Genomic DNA, 21012 nt, shown 5'->3' with positions numbered 1-21012 from the left:
GGCATCTGACCCTGCAAGGCGTGAGTCAGCACAGTGCAGCAGTCATCCTATGTCATCAACACAGACCAGAACATGTCTGCTGTACAGTCTCGCATGTGCTAAATTTGTAAAGCTCAGCAAGAAGTTGTTGCACATTGTGCGTCACATCGGCCTGCACTGGTCCCACAGAGAAGAGTGTAATGTGTCAGGATCAGATGTGTGTGTGTGCATGCATGTGTGTGTAATGCTATTGGCTCACGTTTGTGATTGTCCTCTCATTTTGATGCATGAAATGAACTGTCCGAATATTTGAATCCGGTTTTTAAAACTAAAACTGCACAAACTTCAAAACTTCTAATCTAAATTTCAACTTTGTAAATGCTACCTACCCATGAGTCGTTGGACCCTCGAATACATTTAAATATATAATTTTGTCTATAAACAGTAACTGTAAAATACAGACTTTTTTAATGTTTGAAAATCAGTATGGCATATTGTGTCACCAAAGCCAAATGGGTGTTGGAAAGTGACTATGAGCAGCATGTTTCTGGAAAAACTGCAAATCAAATCAGAGACGTTTTTTCGATATTTACCTCGAAGATTTATTGACTGTCCTTTCTGACTAATTTAGTGCTTATAGCCAGAGGCAAGGACACAACTGAGCTGAAAGTAAACTCAATGCACTTCCATACAGCAACTGTGCCTTGAATAAATGAACGATGAGGGAACAAAGTCTGGATTTTGTAATCATGTTACCGTGACGGCCCCTCCAAATTGGTCTATTAATTCAGCTGCTAAGGACGTGATCAGAGCAGAGCCATACTGTGATGGAGATAAAGAGGGACATTAAGTTTAATAGACTGTTAAAATGTCTTTAAGAAACAATGTGGTCAGTGCCATAAATAGCAGGTAGCCAAAGGAACGTGTCGGTCAGAAACTGAGCAGGAGAACATTAGCATACTAAAGGTGATCACAGAAGCTGGTGATACTCTGTCGGGCATAAAACGTATATTAGAGGAGTTTGCTATGACACTGGATAGCAAACTTTTAAAGGTTTACTAAGATATATAGTAACTCTTGGCTTTGCAAACCTTGATAATGATACACATCGTCACACACTTTGCGTTAGATTTATCGAACAACATCCAATTTGCATTACAGTTATTTGGTTTATGTGATCAATTGATCAGTCCCAGGGGGAGACAGAAACTCCTTTGGGTTTGCACCATGAAGGGCATCCTGCAAAATCTGCAAAATCAAATATGCAGAGTTTTCTGCGAAAACTGTGAATAAGGGAGCTTTATTTATGTACTTAATTTATTTTAGTTGTTTTTGCACTATATTTCAAGCAAAATCACTTTGATTAAAGCATAACAGCCTAACAAGCTCATTAAAGTTGCCACATTAATCATACTGGGCACAAAAAACAGCCCTGTCACCATTTATACCAGCACTGAGGGCATGGGTATTCAGTGCAGTCCAGTATTCTCCAAATTGTCAGTGAAGGTAAAGGAGTAGAAAGCATAGATTTTTTTAATAGATTTCCCCAGGAAGTCTTATATTTTATGCTGTTGCAGTATCATCCATATAATTTGGGAGTCTGAGTCTGCTCTAGTACATCTTTGTAGTAAAAATCGAAACAGTGGCACACTTGTGTCTTCAGCTAGGGCGTACGAGGTGTGGAACCTACACAAGGTTCCAAGAATTGGGAGGTGCACAACGTATCAAAATGGCACCAAGGTATACCTTGCACCATCAGATATAATGTCACTTTGGCATGCGCTGCCATTCTGAGGCCGACAATTGCGGGTGTAATGGGCCCTTAAATGTGGGACAGCAGAGTCGTGGGATGGTTAGCAATTGCTTCGCTGTGAAAAGAATGTGGTTGGACACCAGCCCGGGCCCTGCTGAATGAATTTTGCATGTCCTTTGGGTGCTCTGGGTTTTTCTTACAGTGACACATGTAAGGTTAATTAGTGTCAGTACACTGGTACTAGGTCTTAATGGTTGTTTCTCACTGTGTTAGCCCTATGATGAAATGGCAACATATCCAGGCCTCCTGCCTAACCTCAACTGGTGTAACTTTTAGTCCTCCTCCAAAAACAGTTAAGAAAATTTAAGTTAAAATATTCCTCATACTGCTGTGTATCTATGTATATAATAAATAAAACAAGTCTGGATTACTTTCACCTAAGTAGAAGATCAAGAATTTGCATGTGTGTATGGTTCTTGAAGGAGGCCCAGTGATCAGGAAGCCACGCAGACAGTAATTATTATGTGAAAAAGTTGTTTTCTGGGAAAAAAATAAAACATTTATTACAACAGGAAGCGATGCATCAAATTGGGATAAACAGAAGGAGGACTGCATTGGTAGGAATTAGTGGTGAGAGCCACACAAGTATCCTCCATCTACATAAATCAATAGTGCTAATAATTCTACCTGCATTGTGCAACTAATAAGTAGTTTATAAAGTATGTAAAATAAACTCAATTCATAGTGCCAATGCTGAGGAAGAAATCCTAATAATCCTACATGTTACTATCCTGACTATCCTGACAACAAAAAAAACAAATGAAACTCTCAATGAGTCAGTTTTTTCCACAACAGATCATCAATGAGACTCATAACGACTACATATGAGCAAACACAACTACATTATGAGAGAAAACAATAATCAGAACAGGATGTGCTGCTGTTATGGCACGTTCTGAACATGGCGTCTGTCACCACAATACATGTTAGATAAGATGACAGCACTGCTGAGAGCTACAAAGAACAACAACCAGGAACAACCACATGATAACAGCTTCTAGCCCGTCATCAGTTGCCGTGCTGAGTCATTAGACTGAAGCCTGAGGGCCCGCGCTCCTCGTCATGTGGCCGTCTCACCTGGTTAACTATGCTCATATGTAATGTGTTTGAGAGAGCAAGAAACAGAAGGGCAGTGAGTTTTGTCAATTTCTCTCACAGGCATTGTCAAGTAAAACAAGAATACCTCTCTATGTATGCAGAAAAAACAACAACACTTACACACAGATGTTAAAAGAACAACAAAGATTAAATGAATGAAAGAAAAACAGAGCAAAGTATTCACAGCAGAGAAAGAAACATCCCATGTGTCTGAAGCACAAGTCTGTGATGTTTCAAACTGCAGTGTTTGAACTGACTCTAATTAAAAAGACATGAACAAGCTGCGTGTTTTGTTCTTACCAAAGACACAAAAATACAGGCCAGTACATAAATGGTTTTGATAGCTATGAATTGTTTACTCCATTGTAACAACCCTGTATGGGCTTTATCACTGACATGTGTGCTGGAGGTACAGAGGGGGTGTAGCTGGTAGCTGTCCGCTAGGCCTCGGTCTCAACTTCGATAATTTGAGTCAAACACTGTATAAGAAGTTTGTGCTTAAAATTTGGTGAATTCAATGATATTATTTAAGTCTTATATAGTACTACAGTTTTGTATTTAACACTAATTACAAGGTAGATATGTGCTGTATGTCTGTCTGTGTACTGCACCTGTATAGTTAGCTAAGCATGTTAGCATAAGCTAGCACAATATCGCGCCACCCTTAGCTCTAAATATACTCAATTTTGGCTGCAAAATAACCAACATGGCCAAAACGCTAATGTTGACACAATAGCTACATCCATCTTTTACAGTGCTATGACAAAGTATTTGCCAATTTCCTGATTTAGGTTCCACTTATGTGTTTTAAAAGATTTAATAAATGTTAATATTAGATAACCCAAATATAAGATAGCCCAAGTAAATACAAGTGTGTGACAAAGTAATTGCTCCCTAAACCTAATAACTGCTTGTGCCACCTTTAGCAGTAGGAACTACCGTCAAGTATTAGTGGTAACTGGCAATGAGCCTCTTATATCTCTGTGAAGGAATGTGGGTCCACTTTTCAGTGCAGAATTTGGGTTTTTTAGCCACATTTGAAGGTTTTTGAGTATGAATGGCCGGTTTAAGGTCGGGCTAAAGCATTTCAACTGGCTTTACAACATACTTGTTGGTATGGTATTTCTTTCCATTAAATGCTGTGTTTTTTATGCTAGATTAATGGGATCCAATCCTTCCAAAAAGTTCCGCTTTTGTCTTGTCATTTCACCCAAAATTTTCCCAGAAGTCTTGGTGATGATTGAGATGCTTTTTGTCAAATATAAGACAAACCTTGGTTTACTTCTTGGTCTTTGAACTCTTCTTTTTGTTTAGGCCAGCCTCCTTCTTATTGTTCAGTCACATTGACATTAACTCAGGCAAGTGAAGCCTGCATTTTATTAGATGTTGTTCTGGATTCTTTTGTGACCTCCTTGATGAGTCGTTAATGCACTCCTGGGAGTAATTTTGGTATGCCGGCCACTCCTGGGATGCATCACCACTGTTGCAATTTTTCTCCATTTGTGGATATTGACTCTTATTGTGGTTTGCTGGAGTCCCAAGCCTTAGCAATGACTTTATAATCCTTTTAAGATAGATTCCATTAACTCCGTTCATCTGTTGTTTGAGGTTTTTTTGGATCAATTGTTTATGATATGTTGCTTTTTGAGTTTTTGATTTACCAAGAGGTGGAATTACTTTTTCACGTAGGGCAAGGTAGTGTTCGTTTGAATAGTTTTCTTTCCCTAAATAAAGCTAATCATCATTTAAAAAATTACATTTTATGTTTACTTGTGTTGTGTTTGAATAATATTAAAATTTGTTTAATAATATAAAACATTTAAATGAGACAAGTACACAAAAAAGAGAAAAAATGAGGAGGGGGCAAATTCTTCTTCAAAGCACTATATATGCAGTCTATGGGGAACCAGCCCTTGGGCTTCATGAACCATACTGAAATATGGATCCAGCCTTTCCTGGTGACTCCACAGTCTCCATCGCTAGTTTAAAGTCTTATTAAGTACAGTGGGATGTTCATTTTGTAAATTATGGTTTAAGAGTCAAACTCATTACCATAACAGCATGCATTATCTCTCGGTTTTGGTCAAAGGATTCTACACTATGCGAATACTGTTATTGTATGTACAGTATGTTTATATCACACTTATTCAATAACTAACAATTAAGGGGCGTGGCTACTGAAACAGGCTTGTTTTTTTCTCTAATGTAGAGCTCAGAACTTGTTCTGCACCCACAGGTTTCACTTCCTGTTTCTATGTGAGGCTCCAGGAAGCCTAAAAACTCAATCCACAGCCTTCTGCTGACCAGCAGCCTGTTTACAGCAACACCGAGCTATAAAATCAAACAAAGAGATATTCATCGAAGGTGAACTGGATACAAAAACAGAACAATCCTCTAGAAACCTTTTCCATATTTTCTCTTAGTGCTTTCACTGACTCATTTATTTGACCCTTCATAAACTTTTACTGTAATGGAAGTAGGAGTTAGTAGTGAAGTGAGGCTTCTTCGTTGGTTCTGTTAAAGTGGAACAACAACTAGAAACCAAAAAATGTTTGAGATTCTGCTGAAAAACACAAACTTTTAGACAGGACATCTATCCTGCCTAATGTACGATGCTACTTGACAAACATGGTAGAGAATGCTCTCTGGTTCACACCATGAGAAAGTGAACTTGTAAACTTTGTTGTATTACAAATGCAAAACTGCCCTGGTGTATCTGGATGATTTATTGACTCATGGAGGAAACCAAATGTCTCTCTCTTGATAAAAGTGGGTTTGTATTTGTCCATACACAAACACAACACACTGAGTGGGGAATTTAAGTTTTGCATTTATGAATTACATCATGCCAACATAGATAACTCAAGAGAAATCAACACATCTAGTAGAGCAAGTGTTTAATTTGTGCATCTAGAGGAGAAATATTCATTTTTGACAACAATGACAACAAACTTTCACCCTATGATAGCTAGGACATGCTCCAAAGTTCCTTAACATGGTTGAGATGGATGGATTGGCAATAACCAAGATTAACCCATCGAAAATGGTTAGGCTAAATAGTTTATGATATTTTTTCTTTATTACATCACATATTCCCACATTCCTCTTTTTCAACTAAACAGAACACAAAGCTTCCAACTTTTTGATGCACAAACCTGATCACCCAAAATTGCTTTAAGGGGAAATACTTCTCAAAACCATTAATTTACTAATGTTTTAATATAGACAATGCAGCTAGCACATGTGGCACATTTGCTCAATATCCTCACCTTGCAGGAGGAAAAGAACTGAATGTGCACATTCAGGAGGAAAAGAAGGAGACAGGAATGCAGAAAAGCAGAAACTAGTAAAAAGAAATGCAGTCCAGACCCTGAAGCAGTCAGAGAGAAAGTTGAAGGCTGCAGGTAGTTAATCTTGGCTATTCATTTCATGCTTGAGTGATCATGTAGCCATCAATGTGTCAGAGCCTTCGTAGGCTTGACTTGACACCCTGCAGGGAAAATTAATGACTTCATTAAAAGTGCCATGTTTTCCCGTGATCCCTCCCGCATCGAGCCTTATTGGACAAATTTGGCTTTGATCAGATGACCAGAGCTTGTTAATTTGTTTTCAGACATGCAGTAAGTGTTTTGTGTGTCTGCATGAATACACAAATAATTAACATGAGACTACATCCAATACATGAGGTAAGATGAATTACGTGTGTCTCTAAGGCTGAACACTTGTAATCTATCGGCTTATCAATCAGGATCAGAAGGCTTTTAATGATACCCATGCTTATTGATATCGAAACTCCTCAGTAATGCTATTTGCACCATTCACACTATTTTGGTGTCGAGACAAAACAGTGTCAATGGTTACTTCTGACACACTGGCACACATACACTTAGATGCATCGGGGATAATTGTAGAGACATTTCCATTGATTAACTGCCATCTGAATTAGCAGATGTGCTTTTATACTGGTAAAAAAATATTTCTGCCACAACAGTATGGAAACAGGCACCTAATAATGAGATTCACATTGTTTTCTACACAGCAGTATGTTGCAGTATGCTGGGAGTGTTTTGCACTGTGCCGGTGTGACATGATGATTTGTAAACTAAGTCCTTCACTGCTCAGTGCACCTCAGACAAATGATATTCCAGTGGAGGTCTGGATGTGGAGGTGTCAGCAGTTTTAATAACAGGCTGCAGAAAACCTGCACTCATTTCTGAGGCAGCCTGTCAGACTAATCCCACTGAGGCCTGGTGTGTGTGTGTGTGTGTGTGTGTGTGTGTGTGTGTGTGTGTGTGTGTGTGTGTGTGTGTGTGTGTGTGTGTGTGTATGTACGGGGTTGAAGGCATTTTTCACGCTCAAAATGTAGTTTTAGTTTCAGAGTTACAATTAGGTTATGGTTAGATTTAGGGTAAGGGTAAGGGTTAGGCATTTATTTTTGATGGTTAGGGTTAGGGTAAGCGACTAGGGAAAGCATTATGTCAATGGGATGTCCCCACGAGGATAGCAAGGCAGACATGTGTGTGTGTGTGTGTGTGTGTTTGTCAAGTACACACTCACAAATGTAAGACTGTCTGAATTTCTGTTGAGTCGAGAGTATGTGTGGGTGTGTAAATGAGTGAGTATGTGAGTGATGACAGATATGGCTGGCTTACAATACACAGACACACACACACACACACACACAAAGGGGCCTTAGTTTGGAATCCATGCCTCTCTATGTAAACAAAACTTTTAAATAAAGTCATATAGAGGACATAAACTAATAAATATATGCATATAGAAATAAATTATTTGCAATAAGCATTATCAACCAGACACTTTGTAAATCCCAAACTTTACCCGACAGATTCAGCCAACTTTAAATCTTTAAACTATATCAAGATTTTGTTTCATTTGCATATTACGAGCACCAAGGTTTTAGACATAGAGAATGAAGACACATTGGCCTGTGTCACAGTGGTAAACTGATATTCAAATAGGTTAATAGAAGTTGGCTAAAAGTTGTTTAGCGAGTGTTTGGGGAAAGCGTAATGTCAGTGAAGGTCTACACTAGTTTCGATATCTATGTGTTTGCCAACATTGGTGGGCTGCGAGGACGCGGTTATTTCCTGAGGCACTTCCTGTTGTGCCTCATCTCATCTGATTGGTTAATTCTATTGAAGTTCATGGTGTTGAGTGATATGTAGAAGTCTTAAAAAGCTTTTTTTCCCCTCAGATCTAAGTACATGACATAAAATTAGACATCCTGCTGCCAAAGACGTAAGGTTTATGTCATGTATGGTTATTTACTAAATAATATATAAGTGCAGTTTAAAAATAAACTTGTTTTACAGTTACAACAAGTCGTGAGTTACTTGTTGATGCTCTAGCTGACTCAGATCAGCTAACTGTTGTTATTGTACTGTTCTAAACACGTAGTTTTTAATGATGGACAAACAACGCAGGATCAACTCTCATAACATGGTTGAAACGTGTTTCTCTAATCTCTTTCTTACTTTTTAATTTTTCACTTACTGGCCGTTATAAATGTCATATCTAAATATCTAGAAAGCTAATGACGGCCAATATATTGGTTGGAGTCAATTAAAAAATGAACTGAAACGCTGAGAAAGATGTCTATACCAAGTCAATAATGAAGCATAGGGACATAAGGGTAAAAAGTAACTTACTATTATATAAATTTACAACCACCTTTAAGTTATTAATATAACTGAAGATCCCTTCATGAAGATTACCCAGATTTGGTTCTTACTACAATAAAAGCCTGAGCTTAAAAGCTCCATCCACTGACAATATAAAAGATATACATATAGAAATAGCTAGTATGACTTCACTCACTGGTTTATAAAGTCTTTGTATCATAACCTTGGTGTTTTAAACCAGATATAATGAAAAGGGGTGCATTTACTATGGCATCACATGTTCTTGTTGTGATTTGACAAATCATTAGCCAGCAGACATATCATCGATAATCCTCCTTTATGATGCTTAGAATGGATGGTATTCCGAAAGGGCAAGCAAGGCAAGCCCTGCTTGTTGTGTTACATCCGGTGAAATCTAACACAAGCATCTGCCATGTTGTTGCTGGAGTTGCTAAGGTAAACTCTCAGGATTTCTGACTGGCTAAAGCATTGCCCTGATGCCCCAATGGTCATTGTTTGGCCAGACAAACATGGAATTGTATTTGGCCTTGAAAATGTATTTATTTACCCATGCTGGCCCTTTGTTTACCCAATGCAGGGTTAGAGTTAGGGGTTAGGGTTACAGCTAAGTTATCATTTCTCAAACATTGGCCTTTCTGAACAGGTTTTTCAAACTAGCTATGTCAAAGTGCTGTGTTCTGTTAATCATTCTCTAAGAACCACACGTTCTTGTGATTGACAAATCATTTGCCAGCAGACATATCATCGATAATCCTCCTTTATGATGCTTAGAATGGATGGTATTCCAACAGGGCAAGCAAGGCAAGCCTTGTTTGTAGTGTTATATCCAGTGAAATCTAACACAAGCATCTGCCATCTTGTTGCTGGAGTAGCCTGTTGTTTCTCTGCTTGCCTTCATGCACATTGTGAATGAATCCCTGGTCTTTGTCAGGAACTGTTTGGAGACCAGAATGCTGGAACAGCTACTCCTAGCTATTGCTTTCATTGCTCTGAGATCAGTTGTGATCTGAGCGTTTCTGGAAATAGAGCTAGTGATAGCAAGTAAGTGAGCACTCTGTAATTGATCATTATTGTTCCGTCCTCAAGACTAAAGCTACGGGATGAGAGGAGGAACAATGGTATGATCAGGAAAAGACGAAGCCAAACAGAGCAAATTGTTTAATTAAGATTTTTATTAAAAAGAATAACGATACGGGAACACCACTATTTCAACTAAACAAAAGCCATCTACAAACTAAAATATCCTAACGATAGGCAAAAGAGATGGTTAACCAAATTAAAAGGTATGCTTCTGCTGCCAGCAAATACCTGCTACTCACTAGCAGCCCAAAGAAACCTCCAAGCTTAGTAAAAATAAGCAGAATATGCCATTAAAAGTCACCAGCCAAGACTAGTCCGAACACTGACTGAGAAGCTCTTCACAAGGTTATATACTGCTGTGTGGCTGATTGCTGCATGAAGCCAGCTGTCCACTGGCTCCTCGGGACACACCTACACAACGCGAAACCTGCTAGAGTTGTAACAATTAGGGTTGCCAAAAATCAATTCTCAGATACTAATCAATCCAAAATTTTGTTCAATTTATATATTAAAAAATACACTATTAACTAAACATTTAAAATCAAAGTATTAAGAGGCACCTGCATTTTGCATTCATATTGTATAACAAAATGAGAGCATGCTCATGCACAAGCCTTCCTCCCACAAAATATAAACCTAAACCTGTCCATATAGGCACATCATTCATCCATTATGTCTTCTATTTTGATCTCTGGGCCTCTTTCTGTTTTTGTAAACTGGCTACAGTCTACTTTCTTTCCTCAGGTATCATTAGAGTTTCATCTGATCATCTTTGGTAATCTATTATTAAAACAATCAATAGCCACAGACCTGATGAGGAACCTTGGAGAGACAGGGGAATATGAGAAAGAAACAAAGTGACTCAGAGAGGGATAGCTTCTCCTTTCCTGCACTTTAATTTTTCTGACATCATCAGATTGTCTAAGTCAGGATCATATGAGTTACTGAAATTAAGAAACATGAAGACAAAGTAGAAGAATGGGTAAGAAGAAAACTATTGATGAACAGAAAATGAAAGACAAATAGATGAATAAACTGGAAGAGGAGACAGGAGAAGTGGAAAAAGATAAAGAGATACTATGAGAGATAGAAAGTGTGTACGGCTAAATGGTTAGAAAAGGAGTTTTTGGTAATGTTATCTGGACAAACGATAGAGATAGAGCAATAGAAGAGATGCAGGAGACTGAAGATGAACAAGAAGAAAGAGCGGAAAAAGTTAACCTGGGAGGAAAAAAGGAGATAAACACAATGGAGGAGAAATAGAGGTGACATTGATATTGTAGAAGTGGAGAGAGCTCAACATTTAATGGGGAAAAAAAAAACCGGCGTGATGGTTAGATGGTTATCGACCATCTGAAACTGCTCTAATGGTTGCCACAGGTGCTGCTGTCTCCTCAGTGGAAACATTAGTATGTGTGTGAAGGTGTGTGTGTGTCTGCCTAACAGGGCTAACAGTGTTTACTGACAGACAGCAGTGACCTCAGCACAACCTGGTTCATTTACAAGTGTCGTCAGACACAAACACACATTTAAACTCTGTGTCTGTGTGTCCCTCCTTCGTTTCCCTTTGTCCTCTCCTGTTTAAATTTCCCTCTCGGTCGACACACAGAGATGCGCTCCATTGCATTACGTTACTAAACTCACACAGCAATGTTCCAGGAAGGCCTTCAAAATATGTACATGCCAGGGTGTCTTTTTTTCCATTTAAAAAAAAGGAGCCACAAACTTGAACTGCCACTCAGTAATGCGTGATCAGGAACAACCTCACTTAGTGGAAGTGGCTGGAGACACAACACAACACCACAAAACACAACACAATTTTAAACAGGACAGTGGTTTGTGTGTGGTGGTCTTTTGTTTGAGGTGCTGGCAGATAAAATTATTATCATTTGCACAACAGTCAAGACACTGCCATTCTGCTAAAATCCTTTGCATGTCAGAGATATCTACAGTACTGTAACACAGGTCTAATCCCATTCTTATCACTTATGTACACTATGTATCCCTTAGTTCCTTTTGGTCTGTAATGTAGAAGCTAGCATCACTTTTAAACATGCAGCATAAAAAAAAGCCAAACCCTGATCTTTCCCAAACCCTAACCAAGCAGCTAAAGCGAAAGCAAACAGCATTTATTCACAAAGCAAATCAGGACAGATACTAAAGACAGCTTGAGGTTATCTGAGATGCCAGTAGCTTCTGATGAAATGTAACAGGAACCAGGAAATCCAGTCTAAATAGTAATAATGCATTTTAAGGCCTAAAAAAGTTTAAATAACAGCATGTTCTTCTATAACTGCAACAGCACTCTCTGGACTTTTGACTGGCCAAAGCATTGCCCTGATGGCCTGATGGTCATTGTTTGGCCAGACAAACATGAAATTGTATGAGGCCTTGAAAATGTATTTATTTATCCAATTTGTTTACCCAATGCACGGTTAGCGTTAGGGGTTAGGGTTATGGGTAAGTTATCATTACTCAAACATTGGCCTTCCCGAACAGGTTTTTCAAACTAGCTATGTCAGAGTGTTGTGTTGTTATTCTTGCCTTTTTGTTTGTTTGTTTTTTGTTTGCTCTATGTGTTCAAATTTTTGTAACCTGCACAAGGGATGGGTTTGCAAGCTGGTCTGTCTCTGCAATTTATAAATGCAGGGACCCAAAATGATTGCCAAATGGCACAAATGGAAATTATTGCAACACATGGAAAAGATTAGGTATTCTGCAGAGTACTAAAAACTCTATGAAACACTTCTTGTTTCCAAAAAGACTGTACTTGTGAGTTGTGACACTGTGTTGATTTCACAAGTCATACAAGCAGTGACCATTGCATCAACCATAACCAGAGTTTAGTGTGGAAAAAGTGGGGATCTGCATTTATAATGTAAAAAATACGAACACTATAGGGCCTATAATAAGTCTCATTTGTGTGGATTTCAACTGCGGTGCATGGGAAAACTGCATTTTTATTCATACAACATGGATTCCTCACTTAACCACCTTCTAACAACAAATGTTTTGTTATGCAGATGCAAGTCATGCAATATTCCCTGGTACTGTTCTTAAAGCAACTGAAAACACACCAGGCCAGTCACACAAGGTTTAACCTCAGTGGTTATTCGAGTTATTCATATTTTCCCAGGGCAAGACCAGTCTCACCACAGACAGGGTTTAAAAGAACAAGACAGCACGAATAAGAACGGCAAATAAAGTTTTATCTCGTTTTCCTTTGTCTTTTTGTTGTTGTTGCTGCATAGATTTCCAAAACAATGAAATTCTGTAACTAACACAAAACTTTATAACCATATTAATTCTTGTCCAACATCTAATTAAGGGTTATTACATTTTTTGCCCTTATCTTCATAATTAGAAAATAATAGGCTGCATCTAATTCATCTCACTCAGTTGATGAAGTAATGAGGCAGTAAAATGGCAAACCACTAATGTTGGACCAGCTAATATTTAAAATATTGTTCAATAAATGACTAACGCAAGTTACAAACCCTCTATTGCTTAAAGATATATTGATATTTCCGATACGCTGTGGAAAAAACAGACAAATAATTATCTTGACAACCAACAAAGCATAAATTAGTCATAGGTGTTGTTGCTCCTGCAAATGAGCTCTTGACTACAGGAAAGCAAAAGCAAGCACAGCAAATTGCACTGGCCAAAAACAAAACTCTGCACAGGGACTTCCAATTAAACAAGTAGCTACACGTGGCACCGGACCAGTCTCAGCGTGGGTGAGAGTGGGTGGATTTATAGGTGTGACACAAAGCACTACTACGCACACTCGTTTATGAGTCACCCCCCTAATTAAAAACCAGGACTGTGGCACATGCCATCTCCAGAACAATCGTCCAATTAGGCACGCTGTGAACCCAGAGGTTGCTATCTATCTACCGAAAATGTTCAGTCTGTACATCGTGGCCAGTAAACAAACTCACATGTTATTGTCTGTATTCTAAAAAGTTTTTGATTGTCTGTATAATAATGTTGGTTTAAGTGTTGATCAAACAGCACAAAATGCATCACTTATACTTTAGTTGTAGGTTTATTCTGTCAGGGAACAGGCACAAAAATTGATCTCATGGGAGAAAAGATGCTGTGTAACCAATTTAGGTACTTCCTGAATTGCATCTGCACACCATGGGCAGATACACGGAGCATTAAAACAGCTAACAAAGGCATAAAATACAAAAATATCCAAGTATTAGCGTAAGAGAGAGTACAAGAGAGCTCACTCTCTGGGCAGTATTTACTTTAGCCTAGCATGACACATTTATTTTGATTACACAAACATTATGTAGAGTAGGTAATGGATCATCTGTATTGATTGTGTTTATTATATAATACATTCAGAACATTTTTAACTAATAGGCAGCTCAGTCATTTTCTCTTGGCAAGACTTTCTTTAAAGATATTGGCCTTGAAGGAGAGGTCAGAGGTCACATGTGACACATTTTAAATCTTTATACAGTCCTTTCAATGTGTTGACAATGCACACCACACTTGTAAGAAACATAGTCTCTAAGTTATAAGGCTTTTTGTCAATTTTCAACCAATAAATCAGAATATCTTGGTGGACGTCAGCCGAATTTTAATGGACTGTTAACATTGATTTATTCAAAGCTATCGTGTTTACAAACATGTACACAAACGCTACCAGAAACATCGCCTCCTTGGTTGATGTAAACATAGTATAAAAGCCATCCTGCCCAACTCTCACTCACAAAGCACATAAACACTGTAAAACTTTGCATGCACACATTCCCCCGATTCAATAACTAGATCATCAGCATCAATATATAAGCCTACATAAAACAATCAGGTTAATTGTCAGGGTTTGCTGTGTCTAGGACCTCAACACAGGACTCGGAGAGAGAATAATTAACTAAAAGCAGCAGCTTTCTTGCAGGGGAACATTCAAATATGAAATACAGGAAAGCTAAACTAGAAACACAAAACTTAAACTGGAAAACTGAGAAACTAGAAAACAAAACCAGGAAACAGAGAACCAGAACGTTACCAGAAGCACAGAGGAAAAACACAACATGATGAGGGCAATGAGAGGATGGGGAACAGGTGGTAACACAACTGGGACAAATCAGACCCAACGAGACAAGGGAAGCAAAACCAGGCACACTGCACACAGGACAGGGACTATCAAAATAAAACAGGAAAAACACGACAGGCATGGACCTGACACTCAACAGATTGAACACGGAGCACAGAGACATGAGTGACAAACTCCGACATGACACACGACTGACCGGGGAGCAAGAAAATAAACATGAAGACAGAACTAAACCTGCACTAAACATGAGGGCCACAGGAACAAAACCCAAGAACTAGAAATCACAAAACAAAAAAGAACTCTAGAGCTAGAAATACTGAACCATAAACAAAAATGATGAACCATGATGAAATCTAAGATTAACAATAACACAAAACACTGGGTCACCGACACAGGACCGTGACATTAGTAGAGGGTAAAAAATCTTGACCTTTCTGATTTCTAAATAGCAAGACACATCTTTTACCTCATTTTAGTATGTCAGCTGCACACTGACTCTATTAACAGTTTTCATGTGATGTTGTATCATTAAAGGAAACGCCCACCATTAGAGGAATAAAGTAAGGCTTTATTCCACTGCCTGCCAGTTAATTTTACCCCATTTGTAAAAACAACCAACACATAACTGGCCCATAATGGTGGGTAGTTGTTCAGTTGGATGCGCTAAAAGCTATTCACAGGATAATGGCACTGCATGGAAACACACTTCTAATCTGCCACACAAGCACTGCAGACAAATGTTGTCAAATGCTGGTGGAGCAGAACAAACTTCCTCCTCTGTGCATGTGTGAAAAAGCAGTAAGTGTGGGGCCAAAGGAACCAGAGAAGATGTTGTACCAAGATAGTTAACACATAATATGCAAATATAAAATGAAGTGTGAAGCAATGACCAAGCAATTCTGTGATGAGCCACAAACTCAGATAAATAAGAGTTCTGATGTAAAGCTGCATTTAAATCCTCACTTCAGATCCACGCAGGATCTGAAGTGAGGATCTGAAGTCTAAGTCTTTTCAGAAAATTGCAAAAAACTGGAGAGGAAACCACACCACAACACTGTTATGTTTCAATATAATGTGATAATTTACCACGGTGGGTGGCGATCCTACAGTCAGGCTACTTGTTAGTGTCGTTCTCCAGCGCTGTAGCCGTTAATCACAGTGATTACTTAACCACAAAGGCTCTTAAGTGCTGCTTATCAGAGCTCCTCTGGAGACCAATTACACCTTCACTGCTATCTCGTTCACATTAACCCACCTCTGAAGTTCTTTTTTTATCCTCCAGTCCTCATCCTAACATCCATCTTCCACTTTCCACTCCCTTTGACCTCACCTACTTTAATCTCAGTTTTGTTTCTCCTGTCCTTTAAAAACTCTGTCCTGTCTACTCATTTCTCAGCTCTTCGTCCCACATCACCTTTACTTGAATCACATTTCTTAATCCAATTTTCTTAATCCTCTTTGACGTTTTACACAGATGAGTGAAAGCTGTGACTTGCTAGAGTTGTTGGAAAAGTGAAGAATAGCCCATACTCTAAACCCTAAAAGCACCAAACACTGTGTTTGTGCCAATCTTAATCCATCCAGTGAACTAAATATTGTTGGCAATCATAAAAACTATGGCACACGTGCACTGACAGGTGTGCCATATATGCTTTTTTTTTTTAATTTGTAAAAGATATTCACAAGATGAGTTAGACGGTTGTTTTTCAGCTGTGTTTTAACTTCACAAACAACCTGAAAATAAGATCAGTAAACTCTACTGAGCCACATAGAGTCCACTGATAGTGTTACTGTGGTTACGTTTTTGGTGTTTTTTACTTTAGTCTCTTCAGCTTCAGCGCTGACTAAACAATGTTAGTTTGCTGCTTTAATGGAGACTGATGGAATTTGGGGCTGAGATGACAGAGTTGGATAAGTTAAGACAGAATGACAACACAAACGCCCATCACAGCGTGAAAAGGGGGTCAAAACCTGGGTGTCATGTTTCTATCATTGCTGATCTGAGCTGGAACCGCTAATAACTGTGACAGCTGCAGAGTCATTTGACCCGGACTGAATCCCTATTATACAATTTCACACTGAAGACAAAAGTCAGATGTAAGTGGGTTTTTGTTCAGTGTTCAGGGTTTTTTAAAGGTCACATCAAAATCTGACTTCTAAGGGAAACCTTGAACCTTGAAGAAGGAAGGAGAGGAGAGATTCATCTGGACTAAGGGTGAAAGGAGAGGGCGTGAAGTGGTGGAAAAAGGAACTTCAGGTAAGTAAAGCTGGCGCTCGGCTAACCACAGTCATCCATCTGCCTTGAAGGTCGGAGCTAAACCTGCACAGATTATCTTTCCGGTGAGGTGACAGGGGTCAAGAATGAGGAGGGGATGTTTACTTGCAATGTTTTAAATCATGCACCAATACAGAAATGAGGGAGAATTGCATTTAAATTTAATGGATCATTTAAAAATAAATGTAATTTCCCCCTCACTGCTTTGTAATACACTTTAGGTTAATGAGCCAGTGAAGCAGGAAACCAGGAAAGGAAAAAGAGGGAAAGATGAAATACGTGAAAGAGAGGGACAGACTGACTGTATCCATCTTCACCGAGGAAAGAGAAAACAGGGGAGGGGGGGCGGTGCAGACACAGGGGAGAAGAAGATGAGATCCTATTGATTTTAACATTACAACTGTAGAAGTAGAAAACAGGAATTCTTCAGGAGGAACAGAGGATTCATGGTTTCGATTTTCGACTAAAAAAGACCATTAAGGTCCATCGAAACATCTCCCCGCATCCTAGTGAAGCATGACATTTTCTCCGAGATCGCTGTCCCTGTGTCTCTCTCTCCCTCTCTCTGCCTGAGGTGGCTCAGCTGCTCGAGTGTCTAATGAAAGTGCAGAAGTCATTGTAGATTTTCATACACAGATATTTTTGTAAATGCATATAATTGATCTCAAAATGTTCAGTTAAAAACAAAGTATCGATACCTTTCAGGAACTGAGAGCAAGAAAATCACTTCTGCATGTGAAGATCATTCATCACGCTTAGCATAAATCAATAATTCATCATTGGTCATTCATCCTCATAGTTTTCATAGCTTCTTGTTCTTTTTAAGATACACTACAATAAGTGGAAGATTATTGATTAGTGAATAAATCCTCAAATTCTTCTTTTAAATGATAAGAATTACAAGCAGTGAATTTCAGACTGACACACACAACACTCAGAGGTGAACCTACAGCACGCTGTGCTCAGATCACCTCTGACTCTGACACTTATGTTTTATTTTCTTTTGTTATCATCTGCATGTGACAGATTCAATTGAGTTTAATTCAAGTTTATTTATATAACACAGTAGTCGCCTCAACACACTTTTTTCCTGTAAAGATCCTAAGTAGGCCAAAGAATGCATGAATTAAGGACCAATCTACTGTTTTCTCTGCTAGAAGCAGTCTGTTTGCATTAGATGTAACCTCTGTGTGATATTTGTCATTTGAACAGCAGACTTTGGTACTGTAATACTAACTAATGCACACTCTCCATTGTCCTTTTTAAAGTGAAAAAGGACAATATTATTATTCATTTATGCACAACTGAGACATTTTCTGCTAGGGGTGATAAATGAGCTACGGGCTTTACTAGTACAGGCATCCCCCTTTAAAGTTCACAAACTCATTACAGAACGCTCCCAGTCTGCTTCAGCACACAATAAACTGCACTCAGAACGGTTCTTGACAGTGCCCAAGCTGGTTCTGCAACATCACAAACAGTGCATGGTCGCTCCCAGAGTAATATGGAGCTGGAGGGATTCAGTGACACAAGCAGCCGATTTAATCGTTCAATCTGATAATTTATTAATTGTCTGCACTCATTACCCCTGGAGCTGTGGCAGGGACACTAGTGCCTGCTGTACCGCAATGTCAGTGGTGCCAGCTCAGCTGATTTCCCGCTGCTACAGGTTAATGGGATCACAAAAAATAACACCCAGAGTGGATGGGATGTTGGGAAGTTGACAATAAAAAGGAAACAGCAAAAACCGTGAATATGAATAGTAAAATCTCCCTTTATTTTATTTCTGTGCATCAAGAATTCTAGTTTTTTATATCACTATTTAATGCAGACGCTAAACTTTGTCGCGATGTCTGTGTTACAGGATGTGAAAACGGTGATCTAATGATCTATCAGGAAAAATCCTCAACGACCGAGCTCAGTTCTAGTTTTCTGTTGTAGAAGACAGTTTCACTTGCATTTAAAGCAAAGCGCAAATAGAGCGGTAAAGACGCTTGTCATTAAACGATGCGATGCTGTACTCACGTTTAGGTTCCTGGAGTCTTGGAGTCAGTTCCCAAAAAAGGAGACTATCCAGATAGGGGGACGAAAACTCGTTTAGTTTCATTCAACCTCCGCGAAAAATGCTCGGACAGATGGCACAGTGGCTGTGAAAGTACCAAACAGTGTGAGCACAGCGACAACAGCCGGCAGACTGAGACACACACACAGCCAAACACACACATGCACACACAGACGGAGTGAGAGGGAGAGAGTGAGCCAGAGAGAGAGTAACCGTCACTAAGTGAGACTCTAAGTTCCGCCTCCCTCCCTCTCTTCTTGTACTCTGTTACGTCGCTTCAATGCGCCTTTACATGAAACATTTAAATAAGTAATATTGTCGAGCAAAATATAATTTAGACAATAGTCCACAGAAAATTGAGATCTTAAAATTATAGATTCATACATTAATTGTTTGTGCGTGTGTGTGTGTGTGTGTGTGTGTGTGTGTGTGTGTGTGTGTGTGTGTGTGTGCGTGTGTGTGTGTGTGCGTGTGCGGATGTGCCTGCATGCCTGTGTTGTTGTGTGTCATTCCAGGTCCCTAAGGTTGTGGCATATGTTGATATATATAAAAAGCAGCAACTTATGACCTTTCACCTTGCTATATATAAACTTTGGAGTGTGTCTGCTTTTTTTTTTTTTTTTACCTCTGTCTGTCTGTCTAATGCTTTTTTCACACATGCTGCTGCCCTGACCTTTTCTGAACATCACCGAGCAGAAGGGCATGTGAGATCGCACGCCCACTTCAGCTGTGTCTGAAATTAGCCAGTTTTTTAACTTAGCGGTCCCTTAGTACAAAGTTTGCAGGATGTGTAGCCCATGGTTTTGAATAATATCACTAATAAACTCACACATACTTCCACCTGCATTTTCTATCCTCTGTCTGAAGAACGCCTTTCCCCCCCATTTGGAAACAGTCAACAGTGTAAAATATGACGGTGTGATTTTTCTGAAATTTACCAATGTTTGGGCTTGAGTATGGCTTAACGTTCCCAGTATTAAAACTAGAAAAAGTTGCATTTCCTGCAAAAATGCAGTGTGAATGCTGTGTAGTGGAATCTGAAAACAGCAGAAGGAGAACTCCGCTGAAAACTCTGTGTAGAAGCTGAACTCCGCTGAAAACGTCTTTATTTGAAAGACTACACTGAAGAGAGTCAAGAAAGAAAGACGTGAATTAGCAGAATTTCTGCTGAAAAGAGGTAAAGAAGCTGAAGTTTGCAGTGAAAACAGCTAAAGAAGCAGGAATTTGTGCTGGAAAGTATTGAAAAATGGAAAATTCTGCTGAAAAGAGGTGAAAAAGCTGAAATTTGTGTTGAAAAGAGTTAAAAAAAAAGTTGAACTGTTTACTGCAATTTTTTTTGTCATAAGCGGGATTTGCCAAAAAATGGCATAAAAAAGCTTAATATCTCAAAAAGTATGAAAGGTATGAGCACCAAAAGAGCTGGCATTAGCATGGAGCAGAACAGATTAAAGTTTAAATGTGGAAATCGGCTGAAAACTGAGGGAGTAGTTGACCAGCAAAGGTCGGAGCAACTAGAATAAGGTAGAATAAAGTTTAAAGAGAAACAGGATCTCAATAGTGTGAATGCCTTGAGGACTGCAGATCCCCATGCACTAATGAGAGGTGAATGAATTGAAAAAGGGGGCTGGGATGGGGCATAAAACGAAAACAAACAGCTTGCAGTGCAGGGGGCTCATATATAGACAGAGAATGTGTGCGGTGTTGTCCCACTCATGAAATCCAGTTAAATGATCTTCAATTCAAAGGATCTTGGAGTAAAAAAAGAAAAAGTCTCACTTGTCAGTTTGGCACACCTGTCTGCCACAGATATGATGCAATGTGAAACAATATGAGATAACATAGTGCAATACTGTAAGATGCCTCACAATGAGACACATTACCATGTAACAGAATGAAATATGATGCAATGTCATATGACAACATATCATACTATACCAGGGGTGGGCAACTCCAGGCCTCGAGTGCCGG

General features: G+C 39.0%; 1 protein-coding gene across 1 annotated transcript in view; it reads right to left on the bottom strand.

Annotated features, from left to right (window-relative positions):
• Positions 1-19217, bottom strand: part of gpr4 (G protein-coupled receptor 4) — a 52600-nt gene extending 33383 nt beyond the window's left edge. The window contains exon 1 of the mRNA XM_085244173.1: positions 19008-19217. The gene's annotated coding sequence lies outside the window, so the exon portion shown is untranslated. The remainder of the gene's footprint in view (positions 1-19007) is intronic.
• Positions 19218-21012: the final 1795 nt, after the last annotated feature.

This window comes from Mchenga conophoros, linkage group LG14 (assembly GCF_057382185.1).
Source record: "Mchenga conophoros isolate Kocher_MC1m ecotype Shallow Benthic linkage group LG14, M_conophoros_male_GT1.1, whole genome shotgun sequence".
NCBI classification, from domain to species: domain Eukaryota; kingdom Metazoa; phylum Chordata; class Actinopteri; order Cichliformes; family Cichlidae; genus Mchenga; species Mchenga conophoros.
The sequence above is the reverse complement of the archived record's forward strand: the minus strand, read 5'-3'. Positions and strand labels throughout refer to the sequence as shown.